This window comes from Rhinopithecus bieti, unplaced genomic scaffold (assembly GCF_001698545.2).
Source record: "Rhinopithecus bieti isolate Rb0 unplaced genomic scaffold, ASM169854v2 scaffold_41649, whole genome shotgun sequence".
Lineage (NCBI taxonomy): Eukaryota > Metazoa > Chordata > Mammalia > Primates > Cercopithecidae > Rhinopithecus > Rhinopithecus bieti.
This window is the reverse complement of record NW_016816893.1, coordinates 388,450-404,740: the sequence shown is the minus strand read 5'-3', so window position 1 is coordinate 404,740 and position 16,291 is coordinate 388,450. Positions and strand designations below refer to the sequence as shown.

The following is a 16,291-nucleotide window of genomic DNA, read 5'->3' as shown; positions in this document are numbered from 1 at the left end:
ACCCAAAACCCCCTGTACCCCAAAAACTATTGAAAAAAAAATTTAAATTAAAAAATATTTTTTAAAAAATCTGTTTTGGTCCTTTGTCCACTTTTCTGCTGGAATTTTAATTTTTTCATTTTAATTTGTAAGAAATATAAAATATAAAAGCAATATATATTTTCAAAATACATTTGGTATTTGAAAATATTTGTGCAGTCACTATTTTTGCAGTTTTATGATTGTCTTTTATTTATTCTTTGTTATCGTTTTTATTGTTGCTGCTTTACAGGAGTATTTACTTTTATGTAACCTTTAGTCTTATTAATATTTTCCTTTGTAGTTTCTGATTTTTATGCTATGCTTTCAAAGGCTTTTCTTTCTTTCTTTTGAGCTGGGAGTCTTGCTCTGTCACCCAGGCTGTAGTGCGGTGGCGGGATCTTGGCTCACTGCAACTTCTGCCTCCCAGGTTCAAGCAATTTCCTTGCCTTAGCCTCCTGAGTAGCTGAGATTACAGGCACTGGCCACCACGCCAGGCTGATTTTTCCATTTTTAGTAGAGACAGAGTTTCACCATGTTGGCCAGGCTGGTCTTGGACTCCTGACCTCAGGTGATCCACCCCCCTCGGCCTCCCAAAGTGCTGGGATTACAGGCGTGAGCCACCACACCCGGCCTCTAAAGGTTTTTCGCACGCCAATATTATATGAATATTCACCTACATACAGGCACACCTTGTTTTGTTACACTTCACTTTATTGTACTTCACAGATATTGCATTTTTTCCAAATTGGAGGTTTGTAGCAACCCTGCATGAAGCAAATCTCTTAGTGTCTTTTTCTTAACAGTTTTTGATAACTCATGTAATATTTTAAACTTTTCCATCATTATGGTGAGGCTGGAGTGCAGTGGCACAATATCGGCTCACTGTAATCTTGCTTCCCGGGTTCAGGTGATTTTCCTGCCTCAGCCTCCCGAGTAGCCGGGACTACAGGTGCACGCCACCATACATGGCTAATTTTTGTATTTTTAGTAGAGACAGGGTTTTGCCATGTTGGCCAGGCTGGTCTCAAACTTCTGACCTCAAACGATCCACCTGCCTCGGCCTCCCAAAACGCTGAGATTACAGGCATAAGCCCATGCACTCGTGAAGACAACAAACTTAATTGAAAAATGCTGCGTGTGTTCTGACTGCTCCACTGACTGCTGTTCCTTATCTGGCTTCCTCTTCTTGAGACTCTCTATTCCCTGAGACACAATAATATTGAAATCAGGTCAATAAATAACCCTACAATGACCTCTAAGTGTTCAAGTGAAAGGAAGAGTCACATGTTTCTCACTTTAACTCAAAAACTAGAAATGATTAAGCTTAGTGAGGAAGCCAGATGAAAGCCAAGATAAGCTTTCAAAGCTAGGCTTCTCATGCCAGCCAGTCAAGTTATGAATGCAAAGGAAGAGTTCTTGAAAGAAATTAAGAGAGCTACTCCAGTGAACATACAAATGAGCAGAAAGCAAAACAGCCTTATTGCTGATACGGAAAAAGTTTTAGTGGTCTAGGTACAAGATCAAAACAGCCACAACATTCTCTGAAGCCAAAGCTTAATCCAGAGCAAGGCCCTAACTCTTTTCACTTCTATGAAGGAAGAGAGAAGTGAGGAAGCTGCAGAAGGAAAGTTTGAAGCCAGTAAAGGTTGGTTCATGAGATTTAAGGAAAGAAGCCATCTCTATAACATAAAAGTACAAAATGAAGTAGCAAGTTTTGATGTAGAAGCTACAAGTTATCCAGAAGATTTAGTTAAGATAATTGATGAAGGTGGCTACACTAAACAACAGATTTTCAATATAAATGAAATAGCCTTCTAGTAGAAGAAGACGCCATCTAGGACTTTGATAGTTAGAAGTTAATGTCTCCCTTCAAAGCTTCAAAGAACAGGTCAACTGTCTTTTTAGGGGCAAATGCAGCTGGTAACTTTAAGTTGACGCCAATGCTCATTTACCATTCCCAAAATCCTAGGGCCCTTAAGAATTGCACTAAATTTCACACCTGTAATCCCAGCACTTTGGGAGGCCAAGGGGGGGTGATTGCCTGAGCTCAGGAGTTCGGCACCATCCTGGGCAACACGGTGAAACCACGTTTCTACTAAAATACAAATAAATCAGCCGGGCGTGGTGGTGTGTGCATGTAGTCCCAGCTACTCAGAAGGCTGAGGCAGGAGAATTTGCTTGAACCCGGGAGGTGGAGGTTGCAGTGACCTGAGATCATGCCACTGCACTCCAGCCTGGGCAACAGAGCGAGACTCCATCTAAAAAAAAAAAAAATTACACTAAATCTACTCTGCCTGTGCTCTATAAATGGAACTACAAAGCCTGAATGATAGCACATCTACTTATAGCATGGTTTACTGAATATTTTAAGCCCATTGTTGAGATCTACTGCTGAGAAGAAAAGATTCCTTTCAAAATATTACTACTCATTGACAATGCACCTAGTCACCCAAGAGCTATAATGGACACGTACATGGAAATTAAGGTTGTTTTTATGCCCGCTATCACAACATCTATTCTGCAGCCCATGGATCAAGAAGTCATTTCTACTTTCTAGTCTTATTTAAGAAATATATTTCATAAGGCTAGATCTGTGATAGACAGTCTTGCTCTTTGCAAAACACTTCCACATACGTTACCTTATTTCCTCCTAACATTTCTCTGAGAAAAGTGGTGATCATCTCCAATTTACAGAAAAGATAAAATCAGAAGTTATACAACCAAAACTTAGATGTGACGGGACTTGATCAGAAGTTTAACTGATTCGCCTGGTACAAAGTTGTTTAACTTTTTACATGAAATATTTGTCATCCCCTCCCGACCCAACCCACTCCCCCATTTGCTTTCTCTTATAACAAAGTCCTTAGTTTAGTATTTTCCGAGGTCAAACTCTGGGTTCTCTGCCCTCTAGTCTCCACGTTCTCTAAGCTTATTTTTCACCTAGGTTTCTTACAGGACTGAGTATGGGACCGTGGTTTAGCTTGAAAAGAAACAAGCTTATATTACTTGAAAGGAGAGGGCATGTGTTCTGAGGTTTGCCGTATAACCTGAACTTTTTGCATTTTTAGGTGGAGAAAGGGGTCAAACAGCCCTGCCACATCTGAAGAGTTGACCTATGGCCTTGTTGTAAGATAATTTTTTTGCTTTAGGGCTGCTACAGTGAGAAGTAAAGCTTTGAAGTATATTGGGTTAGTAGAGATCTTGGTAGAAATGGAGAGCTGTGTATTAGAGATTTTCATATCAAGCAGTTTATGGTACTTGTTAACATTTTCTAAATCTTCATGTCAGTAACTAAATTCTTTTGAAACTCAGGATAAATATAGTTATTTCCATTGCTTTATTTATTTAATAGTTAGGTTTGCCAGAGATTTATCTCTTTAATTGGTTTTTGTTTTCCCAAAGAAACAGCTCTTGAGTTGATTTATCTGTTCTATCCATTTTTGTTTCCTAATTAGTAAGCTTTTACTTTCATCTCTATCATCTTAATCTTCTTGGTATTTTTAGGATTAATTTTGTTTAAATCCTTGTCATGAAATGTTAAATATTTTTGTTATTCTTTGTTTTGTAATAAAAGCATTATTAAATGACAGTATTCCAGTAATATTTATAAGTTGTATTTTATAAATAATTTGCAATAGTATTTTAATTTGGTGGGGGGAGGTATGAAGTCTTTTCTAGTTTTCAATGGGTTGATATTAGAAATCAAGATGGAATTTTCATAATACCTGTCAGTAATAGTAATATTTATATCCAGAAATGTGGGAATGCAGAAATCATCCTTATTTAGCCACTCTATAATTTTCCCTAGAGTTTTCTGCAGAGCTACATTAAAAAACACCTCTAATCAGTCTTAGAAACATGTTTCTTTTAAAACTTAGCAGTGCTGTCTCTAACCTTGCAAAAGTTTCATATTTTAAACCACAGCCTTGCTCCATGTGTCATGTTCTCCTGTTGGTGGTAAATCATGAATGTGTCAGTTTTGCATAGTAATAAGGGGTTCTGCCTTGCTATCTGGCTCTTGAAAGACCCATCGAAGAATGCCTTTACCCAGCTCCCTAAAAGACATATAAAAGCCTAGGTGAGCCAGAGAAAGAACTCAGGAATGGGAACATCATGACAGCACTGAAACTCACTTACTTATTCTATACAATAACTGGAAACGTAGTTCTAAAGTGACTGCAAAAATCAAAGATTATCCTTGAAGTTGATAGCATGGGCCAGGCACAGTGGCTCACGTGTGTAATTCCAGCACTTTGGGAGGCCGAGGCAGGCGGATCCACCTGAGTTCAGGAGGTCGAGACCAGCCTGGCCACATGGTGAAACCCCATCTCTACTGAAAATACAAAAATTAGCCGGGCGTCCTGGCACGTGCCTTTAATCCCAGCTATTTGGGAAGTTGAAGCAGGAGAATCCCTTGAACCTGAGAGGCGAAGGTTGCAGAGAGCCAAGATCGCGATTGTGCCACTGCACCCCAGCCTGGGAACAGAGCGAGACTCCATCTCCAGGGGAAACAAACAAACAAAAGACATTGATAGTATGCCAAATGTGTACAAAAATAACGTGAGTGTAAAACCTATACTTGTGGCCAGGCGCGGTGGCTCACACCTGTAATCCCAGCACTTTGGGAGGCCGCAGGGGGCAGATCACGAGGTCAGGAGATCGAGACCATCCTGGCCAACACGGTGAAACCCTGTCTCTACTAAAAATACAAAGATTAGCTGGGCGTGGTGGCACGTGCTTGTAATCTCAGCTACTCAGGAAGCGGAGGCAGTAGAATTGCTTGAACCTGGGAGTCGGAGGTTGCAGTGAGCCAAAATTGCACCACTGCACTCTAGCCTGGCGACAGAGCGAAACTTTGTCTCAAACAACAACAACAACAACAACCCCTACACTTGCACTATTTTACGCTTTTTCTGTCATTGTCTTCTCTGCTAACTGTAGGCTTTATGAGGGAAGAGATTGTCTCTTTTCTTTACCATTGTGTATGCCGTGTCTTACACATACTAGTTGCTCAGTAACCAATATTGAACAGTGAAGGGAAAAAATGGTAGGCTGGCCAAAATTTTAAAAACCTTTATTTCATTATGCAAAGAAATAAAGACCAAGTACTAATAGAGTTAGAAACATTTATTTTCCAAACACGACTAATGGTCTAAGTAATAAAACTTTAAGCCAAATAGCAGAAAATAGAAAACAAAAGGAAAAACAGAAAGCATAAGAAAAAATTCAAAACATAAAAGTAAAGACCAGAGGTCAAATTAATCAATTCTGACAATAAATGTAAATAGGTAAAATTATCCTATTAAAAGACAAATAGATTAAATTTTAAAGTTCTATTTTTTATTTACCCTTAATATCTTACAAATAAATTTTATTTACATAAAACAGGCCAGACATCTGGCATTCAAAAATACCTACAGCTATAAAGTTAGAAGCTGTGAACACAGCCAAGGAGTGTTAGAGGTGCTGAAATTTTAAAATCTTCATGAATAACACAATCATTAAAGTTAGATCGAAAAAGAATAGAGAAGAGGCAATATTGGAAGTATGAGGATAGAAAAGTTTCACTGATGCATTTTTGGAAACAGTATATTCACCTCAAGCCACCTTTCAGGTGATAGCTAGCTTTGAGGCATTAGAAATTAATAATAAATAATAAATTACCCAAAGGCACAGATGAAACATTAACAGAAGTATAAAAGTCATTTTATGTAAGGTTAAAAACCTATTTAAAAATACTTCCAGGCTGGGCACGGTGGCTCATGCCTGTAATTCCAGCACTTTGTAAAGTTGAAGTGGGTGGATCACTTGAGCCCAGGAGTTTGAGACCAGCCTGGGCCTCATGGCGAAATGCTGTCTCTACAAAAAATGAGCCAGGCGAGGCAGTGCATACCTGTAGTCCCAGCTACCCAAAAGGCTGAAGTAGGAGCATCACCCGACCCTAAGAAATTGAGGCTGCAGCAAGTATTCTGTCACCCACTCCAGCCTGGGGGACAGAGTGAGACCATGTCTCGAAACAAAACAGAACAAAAAACCAAAAAACTTCCAGATCTATTTAAAAAATAATCCATTACACATTCAGTTGAAGCTTAGCATTAAAATATGTACCCAATACCCTACCTATTTGTAAACTCATATCAACATTAATTTATAATGCAGTATTTACTGCCAGTACTAAAAGAGGTTATCAGAAACCAACTTCCTGCCAAAATCTGGGGAAAATATTTTAGAGCTAGTGAAATAATTTATCGCAGGCCTATTTCCTAGTGAGACAGTGTGGGCTCATTCTGTATCCACAACTCCCTCATAATCTTAAGGGAAATACAAGTAATTCATTTCCTTCTACGGAAACAGTATTTAACACATTTAGCAGGAAGGAACATTTCTCTTATTTCTTTTCCTTTCTATTCTCCCTCTCCGCATCCCCAAAGCTTTATTAAAGGGTATAGCTGACAAATAAAACTTGCATATATTTATGGTGTACAGTTTTGATATATGTATATACTGTGAACTGATTAAGTCAATCTAGTTGACGTATCCATCACCTCACATACTTATTTTTTTGTATGAGAATTTTAAAAACTGGCCATTTGCATTGTCTCACACCTATAATCCCAGCACTTTGGGAGGCCGAGGTGGGCAGATCACCAATTGTTTGGCCAGAAAAAAATGATCATACATTCCCCAAAGCAAAAAATCTTCTAGGCCATATTGTCTGGCAGCAATGGAAAAGGAAAGATAAAAATAAGGATATGAGGCCAGACACGGTGGCTCAGGCCTGTAATCCCAGCACTCTGGGAGGCCGAGGTGGGCGGATCTCCTGAGGTGGGCAACACGGAGAAACCCCGTTTCTACTAAAAAAATGCAAAATTAGCCCGGCGTACTGGCGCATGCCTGTAATCTCAGCTACTCGGGAGGGTGCGGTGAGCCGAGATCGCGCCATTGCACTCCAGCGTGGCGAGCGAAACTCCATCTCAAAAAATAAATTAATTAATTAATTAAATAAAAATAAGGATATGAGACACGGCAGGTTTTGCCACTTAGGCTGAACAGGCCTCAGCTGTGGCCTGAAAATAAGATCCTGTGGGTTTTGTGTGGACCAGGGGCTTCTTTTTCTCACATTTGATTGGTACTGGTGGCTGCCAAATGGGAACTGTGAAATGCGGCGGACAGTTGGTGTCAACGCGAAAGCAGGCCTGAAACAGATGGCCCTCCTTCATGATCCTGTGTCACTCAGCTGCCTGAACTGGGGACCTAGTCAACCTAAGGCTGGGGTCAGTCTTTTTGCTGAACGAGAGATCTCCAGGGCTTACTGAAGAGCCTTAGAAAGTCTTAGGTCCAGACTGAGGGCGGGTACGGGCGCAGGGTAGAAGGAGGATGGAGGTTAAGTGGAGGAGCGACGGATGATGGCAGTGGAAAGTTCACCTCTGTTGTGACTGAGCGTTCAGCCGCCTGGTTAGAATTGCTGTCTCTCAAGCATACTAAAGTTTGGCACAAGCCATTTTGGGGCCAGAACTGCGTGAATATTCCGGAGGGTTTCTGACCTTCTCTTCAGAAGCTAGAAGGCTGACACTAGGTTTGTGAAGGAGCAGGGAGAGGCCATTCTGAGCAGGGCCTCTTTGACGTGGTATGTGGGTGAGAGCTTCTGCCATACCTTCGGTCGTGAAGGGTCTTGAGTTTCTATAGCTTAATGATTCATCATTGGCCAGGTGCAGTGGCTCACGCCTGTAATCCCAGCACTTTGGGAGGCCAAGGTGAGCTGATCACTTGAGGTCAGGAGTTCGAGACCAGCCTGGCCAACAGGGCAAAACCTGTCTCTACTAAAAATATAAAAAATTAGCCAGGCGTGACGGCATATGCCTGTAACCCCAGCTACTCAGCAGGCTGAGGCAGGAGAATCACCTGAACCTGGGAGGCGGAGGTTGCCAGTGAGCCGAGATCGTGCCAATGAAACTCCAGTCAGAGCAAAAAGAGTGAAATGCCATCTAAAAAAAAAGAAAAGAAAGGACAACAGAATTATGACTGAGATGGAATATTCCACTCACCAAGTGGGTGAGGGCTTTGTGCAAATTTCCGTCTCTTTTTTTTTGAGACAGCGTCTCACTCTGTTGCCTAGGCTGGAGTGCAATGGAACAATCTTGGCTCACTGCAACCTCCACCTCCTGGGTTCAAGCGATTATCTTGCCTCAGCCTCCCGAGTCGCTAGGATTACAGGGGTCTGCCGGCTAATTTTTGTATTTTTAGTAGAGATTTCTACTAAACAGGGTTTCACCATGTTGGGCAGGCTGGTTTTGAACTCCTGACTTTGAGTGATCCACCTGTCTCGGCTTCCCAAAGTGCTGGGATTACAGGCGTGAGCCACCACAGCTGACTACATTTCTCTTACTTGTAGAAATAAATGTGACATTTTTTAACCTGAGTACAGTGTAGTAAAACTCAAATCAGTTATGCTGGTTTCTAAAAACTGCCTATGTTCAGGTGTTCAGAAGGGGGAGCTGTGTGATCTAACTTGTAGAACCCAATAGAAGGTTCCCACTGCTCCCAAATAGCTTCCCTACCACCTCATCTGTGCCTGGCATTTTTGTCGTTAGCATTATTCCTGTACTTCAGGTATTTCCTTAGTAAGAGGAAACCTTTAACACCCATGACCTGACTGGCATGGCAGACTGCAAGGAGCTGGACCAAGAGCAGTCCAAATTAGGAAACTTTGCTCTTTAGGTCTCTTTTCTGCGTTTGGTGAAACAACCACCTCAAAAGGCCAGTTTTGGCTTAACTGCCCCTCAAAGCACGTGGTGTGGTGGTGTGCAGCTTCCTTCCGGGAGCCTCTGCCTCCTCTGCACCCCAGAATCTTTTCCTACCATGGAAGCTGCTCCTGACCATTGTTGATCTGCAGCAGCAAAAGGTGACACAAGGCCGGGCGTGGTGGCTCACGCCTGTAAGCCCAAAACTTTGGGAGGCCAAAGCCGGTGGATCACCTGAGGTCAGGAGTTTAAGACCAGCCTGGCCAACATAGTGAAGCCCCATCTCTACCAAAAAATATAAGAAAAATTAGCTTGATGTGGTGGCAGGTGCCTGTAGTCCCAGCCACTCAGGAGATTGAGGCAAGGGAATCACTTGAACCCGGGAGGTGGAGGTTGCAATGAGCCGAGATCGCGACACTGCACTACAGCCTCTGCAACAGAGCCAGACTCCGTCTCTAAAAAAAAAAAAAAAGTGACACAAGCACAGCGGGTCCCAGGAGTCCCACATCCTGCCCCTGCCTCCTGACCTCTCCTCCATATTAGGGAGGTGGGGAATCCTTCCCAAGTTTCCCGCTTATAATTTCTTGGATAGGGTACTCCTTTTTCAGGAAGTGGAATTGTGAGTTGCTTACTGGAAACTCCCTTTCATTAATCCTTTTTATATCCATAAGCTCAGGCCAAAAATCTCCATATCATTCCTGATTCCTTCCTTTCTCTCACTCTCCACATTCAGGCCATCAGTGAGGTCAGTCAGTTCCATCTTCATGAGGCATCTCAAACCACAAGGACATAATTTACATAGAAAAAATAAACCTGTGCGTGGTGCGTGGGGGCAATTTGTTAGCAGCTTTTTTATTGAAGAAGGCTAAAGAACACAGGAAGTGGAGGTTAAAGGTTTGACTGCATAGGAACAAAAGTTTAGGTCTCAGGATTTCAAAACAGGATGAAAAAAAGCTGAGTTTTAAAATACACTATATTTTCCACCCTTGCTCTACCATAAGAAAAAACCTTCTTTTTTTTTTTTTTGAGATGGAATCTTGCTCTGTTGCCCAGGCTGGAGGGCAGTGGTGCAATCTCGGCTCACTGCAACCTCTGCTTCCCGGGTTCAAGCGATTCTCCTGCTTGTTCTCTCCTGCCTCGGCTAGACTTGTTCCTTGAGTCTGTAGCTCAATGGTTGTTCTTCAGGACAGGGACCTTTTTAGTCAAGGCCTGGAAGGAAGTCTTTCCAGAGGAAGGAAGTGTGAATTAGGGAGACGTGGAGTGAGGGAGAGGAGTTCATTACCTCCACCAGACCATGAGCTCCCTGGGAGCTGGGCCAGAGACTGGTTTCCTTTGAGGATCCAGTGAAAAGTGTTTTCTTTCTGAGTCAAAGGCTGCGAACACAAGCAGGTGCCCTGGTATTGCAAGTGCCAGATGCCAGATTCTAATGGGGATCAACATGTTCCCCACCAGCTGGGAATTGCCTGAAGTTCTGCACAGATGTTGGTTTTCCTTCCCTAGAGAGGACTCACTAATGGTTAGACCCAAAAGGAAACCCTTGTAGAGACCTCCCTCCTTCCCCCACCTCTCCACTTTATAAGAGGATGTGGCCAGCTGGGTGTGGTGGCTCATGTCTGCAATCCCAGCACTTTGGGAGGCCGAGGTGGGTGGATCACCTGAGGTCGGGAGTTCGAGACCAGCCTGGCCAACATGGTGAAACCCTGTCTCTACTAAAATATAAAATTAGCCAGGCGTGGTGGCACATGCCTGTAATCCCAGCTACTTGGGAGGCCGAGGCAAGAGAATTACTTAAACCCGAGAGGTGGAGGTTGCAATGAGCCGAGATCACACCATTGCACTCCAGCCTGGGTGACAGAGACAGACTCTGTCTCAAAAAAAAAAAAAAAAAAAAGGGGGTGTGGTCATGGTGGGAAGGGTGTGGGGCTTTGGAACATTTTTTCCTGGGTTCGAATTCCCGCTCTATCACTTAGTGGTGAGGTAACTTTGGGCAAATTACCTTCCTAAGCCTGTTTTTTTTTTTTTTTCCATTTTAAAGGTGAAAAGAATAATGTGACAAGCCTTGTAGGAGTGTTATGATAATCAAACGACTTAATGAAGTTAAAGTGTTTGATACAATGCCTGGTTAAACAAAGTCAATGCTCAATACACTTTAGTTATGATTGGCACCTCCACAAGGGAGTAGGTATGGCCGAACATCCAATCCGCTGTGTCTTGGCCTGGGAAAACCCTGGATCCTGAGTAGCAAATGAGTGGGAAGAGTCCCATGATGGTGCTGGGAAGGATGCAACAGGCAATGAGCTTCCCTATCTCGCCTACCCCAATTATGACATCATCACTCTGATGGGGATTGTGTCCCCAGAATGTGGCATCCTCAGAGGCCCAGTGCTGCTCACACCCTGCCCCTGTCTCAGCCTTCAGGGCACCCCAAGTTCGCTGTGCTCTAAGAAACGGGTAAGCACAAATTTCCAGAAAAAACAGCGAAGTCAACCCGAGGAGGTTGATAGAGGTTGGTGAGAATTAACTTTTGCCCAAAGAGAGACGCATGGGCTGGAAGAAAGAGAAGAAGCAATTTGTTTTGCAAGTCAGGGACCTGGATCTGTCATCAAGTTTCCCACTGTCGAAAGGGGGGTTCATGGCTCATTTTCATGGGACACATTGGCTGGGGATGGGAGCGAGGAAAAGGTGACAGATACACATGTGGGCTCACACTCCTGTGGCTGCTCAGAAGGGAAGAAAAGCAGCCTCTTCTGTCTATTAGACTCAAGCCTTCTGAACAGCCCACCCAGCAGAGAAAATAGGCGGGAAGAGAAACTGAACAGAGAAGTGGAGGAGGAAGCTCACACCATGTGGTTGGTGGTGCTATTGGTTTTACACTGCCAGAGCTAATAACCAGGTGTATTTATGAGGTTTCTGCCTTTTGATAACCTCAGAGCAGGCCACATCTTCTGACTTGGCCATAAATGGGCAAAGGGCCTTGCCTAAGGTCAGTACTGAGTCAGAGGTAGGACCTGGGCAGGAGGCCTTTCAGCAGTGGTGTCTGCAGGTGGAAAACCCCCGCAGCCCTTTCTCCTGCTCAACCCCTCTATCTCTTAGGACGTAGAGCAAGTGGTGGCTTCTCAGTCTCCAGCCAGCTCTATGTTCCTTTCCTCCCTGTGTAGCAGGTGTTCTTTTCTTCCCTCCATCACACGCTGTCACCACTTGCTCTATATCCAGGGGCAACTCTCCCGACTCAGAGCCTGACCACAGAGCAGAGGGAAATCTTCCCAGCTTCCTCCTCCAGAAAACCAGCACACAGACCCTCTTCTCCTTAAGGATTTTACTGCTACTTACTAAAAAGAAGTAGAAAAGACCACAAAAAGCAACACATCTAGGAGTGTTAAAAACGTAAGCAATTTTTTCCTCTCTGATCTCTGATCTGATTTATTTGTATATTCATTCATTTATCTGTCCATCCATTCATTTGTCCATCCAATGAGTATTTATTAAGCATCTGCTTTGTACCAGGGAGTGTCCTGAGCCCCGAGGATGCAGCAGTGAACAAGACAGATGCAGACATGGTTCCTGCTCTCCAGTGGGTCCTGACTCTCTTGACACAATCACGAGAGCCTTATCGACTTGTGCTCTCTGAAGTCCTGGTCCCATGTGGGGGCTGAGGACAGTTCCTACAAGAGCCCACATTTTAGGCCAAAGGCAAGAATAGACAGTCCGAGTGTTTGACCTGCACAGCCAGAAGCAGTGCAGCCATGGGTGGATGTGCTAGTCTTGATAGAGGAGGGGAAGCCAGAAGTCAGGGCCAAACGGGCAGTGTCATTTGTTAAGGAGTGAGCTCAGGGCTGCAAACAAATGAGTCCAGACATTAGGAAGGGGTAGAGAGGAGGAGGGAAGGGGAGGTGGCCACAAATGGGTCAGGATTAGAGAAAGTCATGGGTTTTGGAAATCTATCTTGCTGGGAGCTGGTTGAGTGGCAGGAAATCAAGAGTTAATGATGGTAACAGCAACTATAATCCTTGTCACCAAGTGTGTATTGACTGCTTACTGCCACTGTACCAGCCACAAGGCAAGCACTTTCCATATACGGTCAGTCTCACATTAAATGGTAAAGTGTTGGCAGGACATCTGCTCTTAAGCATAGAAAGGAACCAAACCTATCCTTTCTAGACCCCAGCAGAAAATTAAGACCAAGATGAACCAGCCCACTCCTGACCCCAAGCTCTTCTTAGCATCTACATCCTACGGTGGATATAAAGATGAAATGAAGGCAGGTGACAGCTCCCTCACCCCAGGTGGACACTTTGCAATCTCTGAGCAACTCATCCCATTGTTAAACTTTTGTACCCTCCAGGAATAATCATCTTTGAGTGTCACCTTTCAAAGGGACACAGAGTCAAGTGCCTTGGGGGCCAGGCAGGTGGTGTATATGAGTGCGAGTGAAGTAAAACCAACCCTAATTTCCAGAGCGGGAGAAAACCCATGTGGACCGAGACCATCAGAAGCACACCTGTCCTTGCAATGAAACCTAATTGCCACATCTTCTGATATTTTTTCAAGAGAAGTCAGAAATTCACAGATTACAATATGAAATCTCTAAATCTTTTAATTGACAAAAAGATTAACAATTAATTGACAAAAGTATAAAATTAAAACAATCAATCAATACCTCTCTGGGACTTCAGTTATACAAATCAAATTAAACACATTTTACACTCTGCCTCGCAACATCTCAGCAATATCAAAACTGAGTTCAGGCAAGGTGTGGTGGCTCAAGCCTGTAATCTTAGCACTTTGGGAGGCCAAGGCAGGTGGATCATTTGAGGTCAGGTGTTTGAGACCAGCCTGGCCAACATGGTGAAACTCCATCTCTACTAAAAATACAAAAGTCATCTGGGCATGGTGGCAGGTGCTTGTAGTTCCAGCTACTCAGGAGGCTGAGGCAGGAGAATCGCTTGAACCCAGGAGGCGGAGGTTGCAGTGAGTCAGGATTACACCACTGTACTCCAGCCTGGGTGACAGAGCGAAACTCCATCTCAAAAAGCAAACAAACAAACAAACAAATAAAAAAAGTTCAAGGTCTCTGGAACTCATTTCTAAAACATGGTAAGTCCTTCCATGGAGATAGTAACACCATGAAGCATTGTGTGAACATCATTTTTTACCCAAACTCTAAAGCAGCTTCACAATTCAAGTCATCCATGGACTTAGGGAGGAGTGGAAAGGGGGGTGGGAGGGTGAGAAAAGAAAGGGAAGGGGAGGGGAAAGGAGAAGATGACAGAACTGGGGGCACTGGATGCAGTGGGTGGCTCACGCCTATAATCCCAGCGCTCTGGGAGGCCGAGGCAGGTGGATCACTTGAGGTCTCAAGTTCGAGACCAGCCTGACCAACATGGTGAAAGCCTATTTCTACAAAAAATACAAAAATTGCTCAGGAGGCTGAGGCAGGAGAATCGCTTGAATCCAGGAGGTGAAGGGCGCAGTGAGCCAAGATTGCGCCACTGCATTCCAGTTGGCCACATAGCATCTTTTATACAAAGCCGAAGAGAACATTATACCAAGCGCAAGTGGAATCTACTTTCCGGAGCTGCTACTTTCTCATGAAACCTGACTGGACAGTTGGACAATTCATAGCCTCAAAGTCACACAAGTGGTGTGGGGTAAAGAAAGTGGAAGATGGATGATGAGTTGAGTTATACTCTACGTGGCTACAGGAAGGACAGGTGGGGAGGAAGCAGCCCCAGCCTCAGAGTGCCTGGCAAGCACGGCTCCCTCCTTGCACATATCCTGGCAGAGCTTTTATAGAGCAAAAGGTTGAGACTACTGTTTTCACAACAATGGCTCCGTGAAGGGGGCAGAGGTAGCGTTAGGGATAAAAGAATTAAATCTGTCCTTAGATGAGAGGGCTAAGAAACCCAAGGATGAAAGGACAGAGGCCTGGGAAGTAAATGCAATGGAGTTAGATGCTTTCTAAGCAAAAGGCCAGCTGTGCAGTGCTGGGCCTTCAAGTTTGGAGATGACAGCACAGACAGGGGTCCAGAAGCATTCTGAATCACACAGCCCTGGCTCGCTCATCCTTAGAGACACGCTTCCTGATTTAGTTTAGAGCATGAGATTTGAAGGATGTTCACCTGGTTTCAAATCCTTGCTCCAAGGATTATCTTATTCATTCACTCAGAAAATATTGATTGAGCATCTACGTAGTGCCAGGACACACCAGCAAACAAAACAGACAGGATCCCTGCCCTAATGGAACTTGCATTTGAGTGGGTGGAAGACAGTCAGTAAACCAAATAGTATTAATAAGCCAAACGACAAGATATCTTAGAAGGAGATAGCTAAATGCTATATAGGGGGAAAGGCTGATATGATGGGGCAGGAGTATGGGGCTGGGTTCTAGTTTTTATTTTTATTTTATTTATTTATTTTTAGAGACAGGGCCTCACTCTGTCACCCAGGCTGGAGGACAGTGGCACAATCAGGGCTCACTTCAGTCTCAAACTCCTGGGCTAAAGCCACCGCGCCCAACTATTTTTATGTATGTATGTATGTATGTATATAGTAGTAGTAGTAGTAGTAGTAGTAGTAGTAGTAGTAGTAGTAGTAGAGATGGGAGTCTAACTATGTTGCCCAGGCTGGTCTTGAACTCCTGGCCTCAAGCAATCCTCCCGCCTTGGCCTTCCAAAGTGCTGGGATTATAGTTATGAGCCACCATCCTTGGCTGAGTTCAAGACAGGATTTATAGAGATGACAGCATTTCAACAAAAGCTGGAAGGTGAGCAAGTGAGCCATGTGGCTGCCTGAGGGACAGCAGTCTGAGAATGGGAGACAAGCAAGGTGGAAGTATGCTCCGTGCGTTCAAGGAATGGCGAGGAGGCCAGAGTGGCTGAGCAGAGTGAGCCGGGTGACAGGTCATGGGGAATGGATCACATAGTAACCAGGAGGGTGCTTCTGGCTTATGGTCTGAGAGCAAGGGAGAGCGCTGGAGAGATTTCTTTTTTTATTTTCTTGAGACAGAGTCTTGCTCTGTCACCCAGGCTGGAGTGCAGTGGTGCAACTCGGCTCACTGCAACCTCCACCTCCTGGGTTCAAGTGATTCTCCTGCCTCAGCTTCCGGAGTAGCTGGGATTAATGCCCAGCTCTTTTTAGTAGAGATGGAGTTTCACCATATTGTCTAGGCTGGTCTCCAACTCCTGAGCTCAAGTGATCCGCCCACCTCGGTCTCCAAAGTGCTGGGATTACAGGCGTGAGCCACCACACCCGGCCAGCACTGGAGAGATTTAAGTCGAAAGGAGATGTGTGCTGACTTACAATTGAGAACCTTTAAACAGGCTGGGCTCAGGAGGCTGAGGAAAGACAATTGCTTGAACCTAGGAGGCAGAGCTTTCAGTGAGCTGAGATTATGCCATTACACTGCAGCCTGGGCAACAAGAGCAAAACTGTCTAAATAAATAAATAAAATATTTTTTTAAAAACTTTAAACAGGTTGTTGTGTTGTGGAAAGACCGCTAGGTGTCAAGGTTGCAAGCCAGGACACTGAC

The 16,291-nt window shown here is 44.0% G+C and overlaps 1 long non-coding RNA gene across 2 annotated transcripts in view; it reads left to right on the top strand.

The window, feature by feature from the left end:
- Positions 1–11,122: 11,122 nt before the first annotated feature.
- The window catches only part of LOC108517497 (uncharacterized), a 38,102-nt gene continuing 32,933 nt past the window's right edge, over positions 11,123–16,291 (top strand). For both annotated transcript variants that reach the window (XR_001882118.1, XR_001882119.1), the window contains exons 1-2: positions 11,123–11,213; positions 11,976–12,146. This is a non-coding gene — a long non-coding RNA (uncharacterized LOC108517497). The remainder of the gene's footprint in view (positions 11,214–11,975; positions 12,147–16,291) is intronic.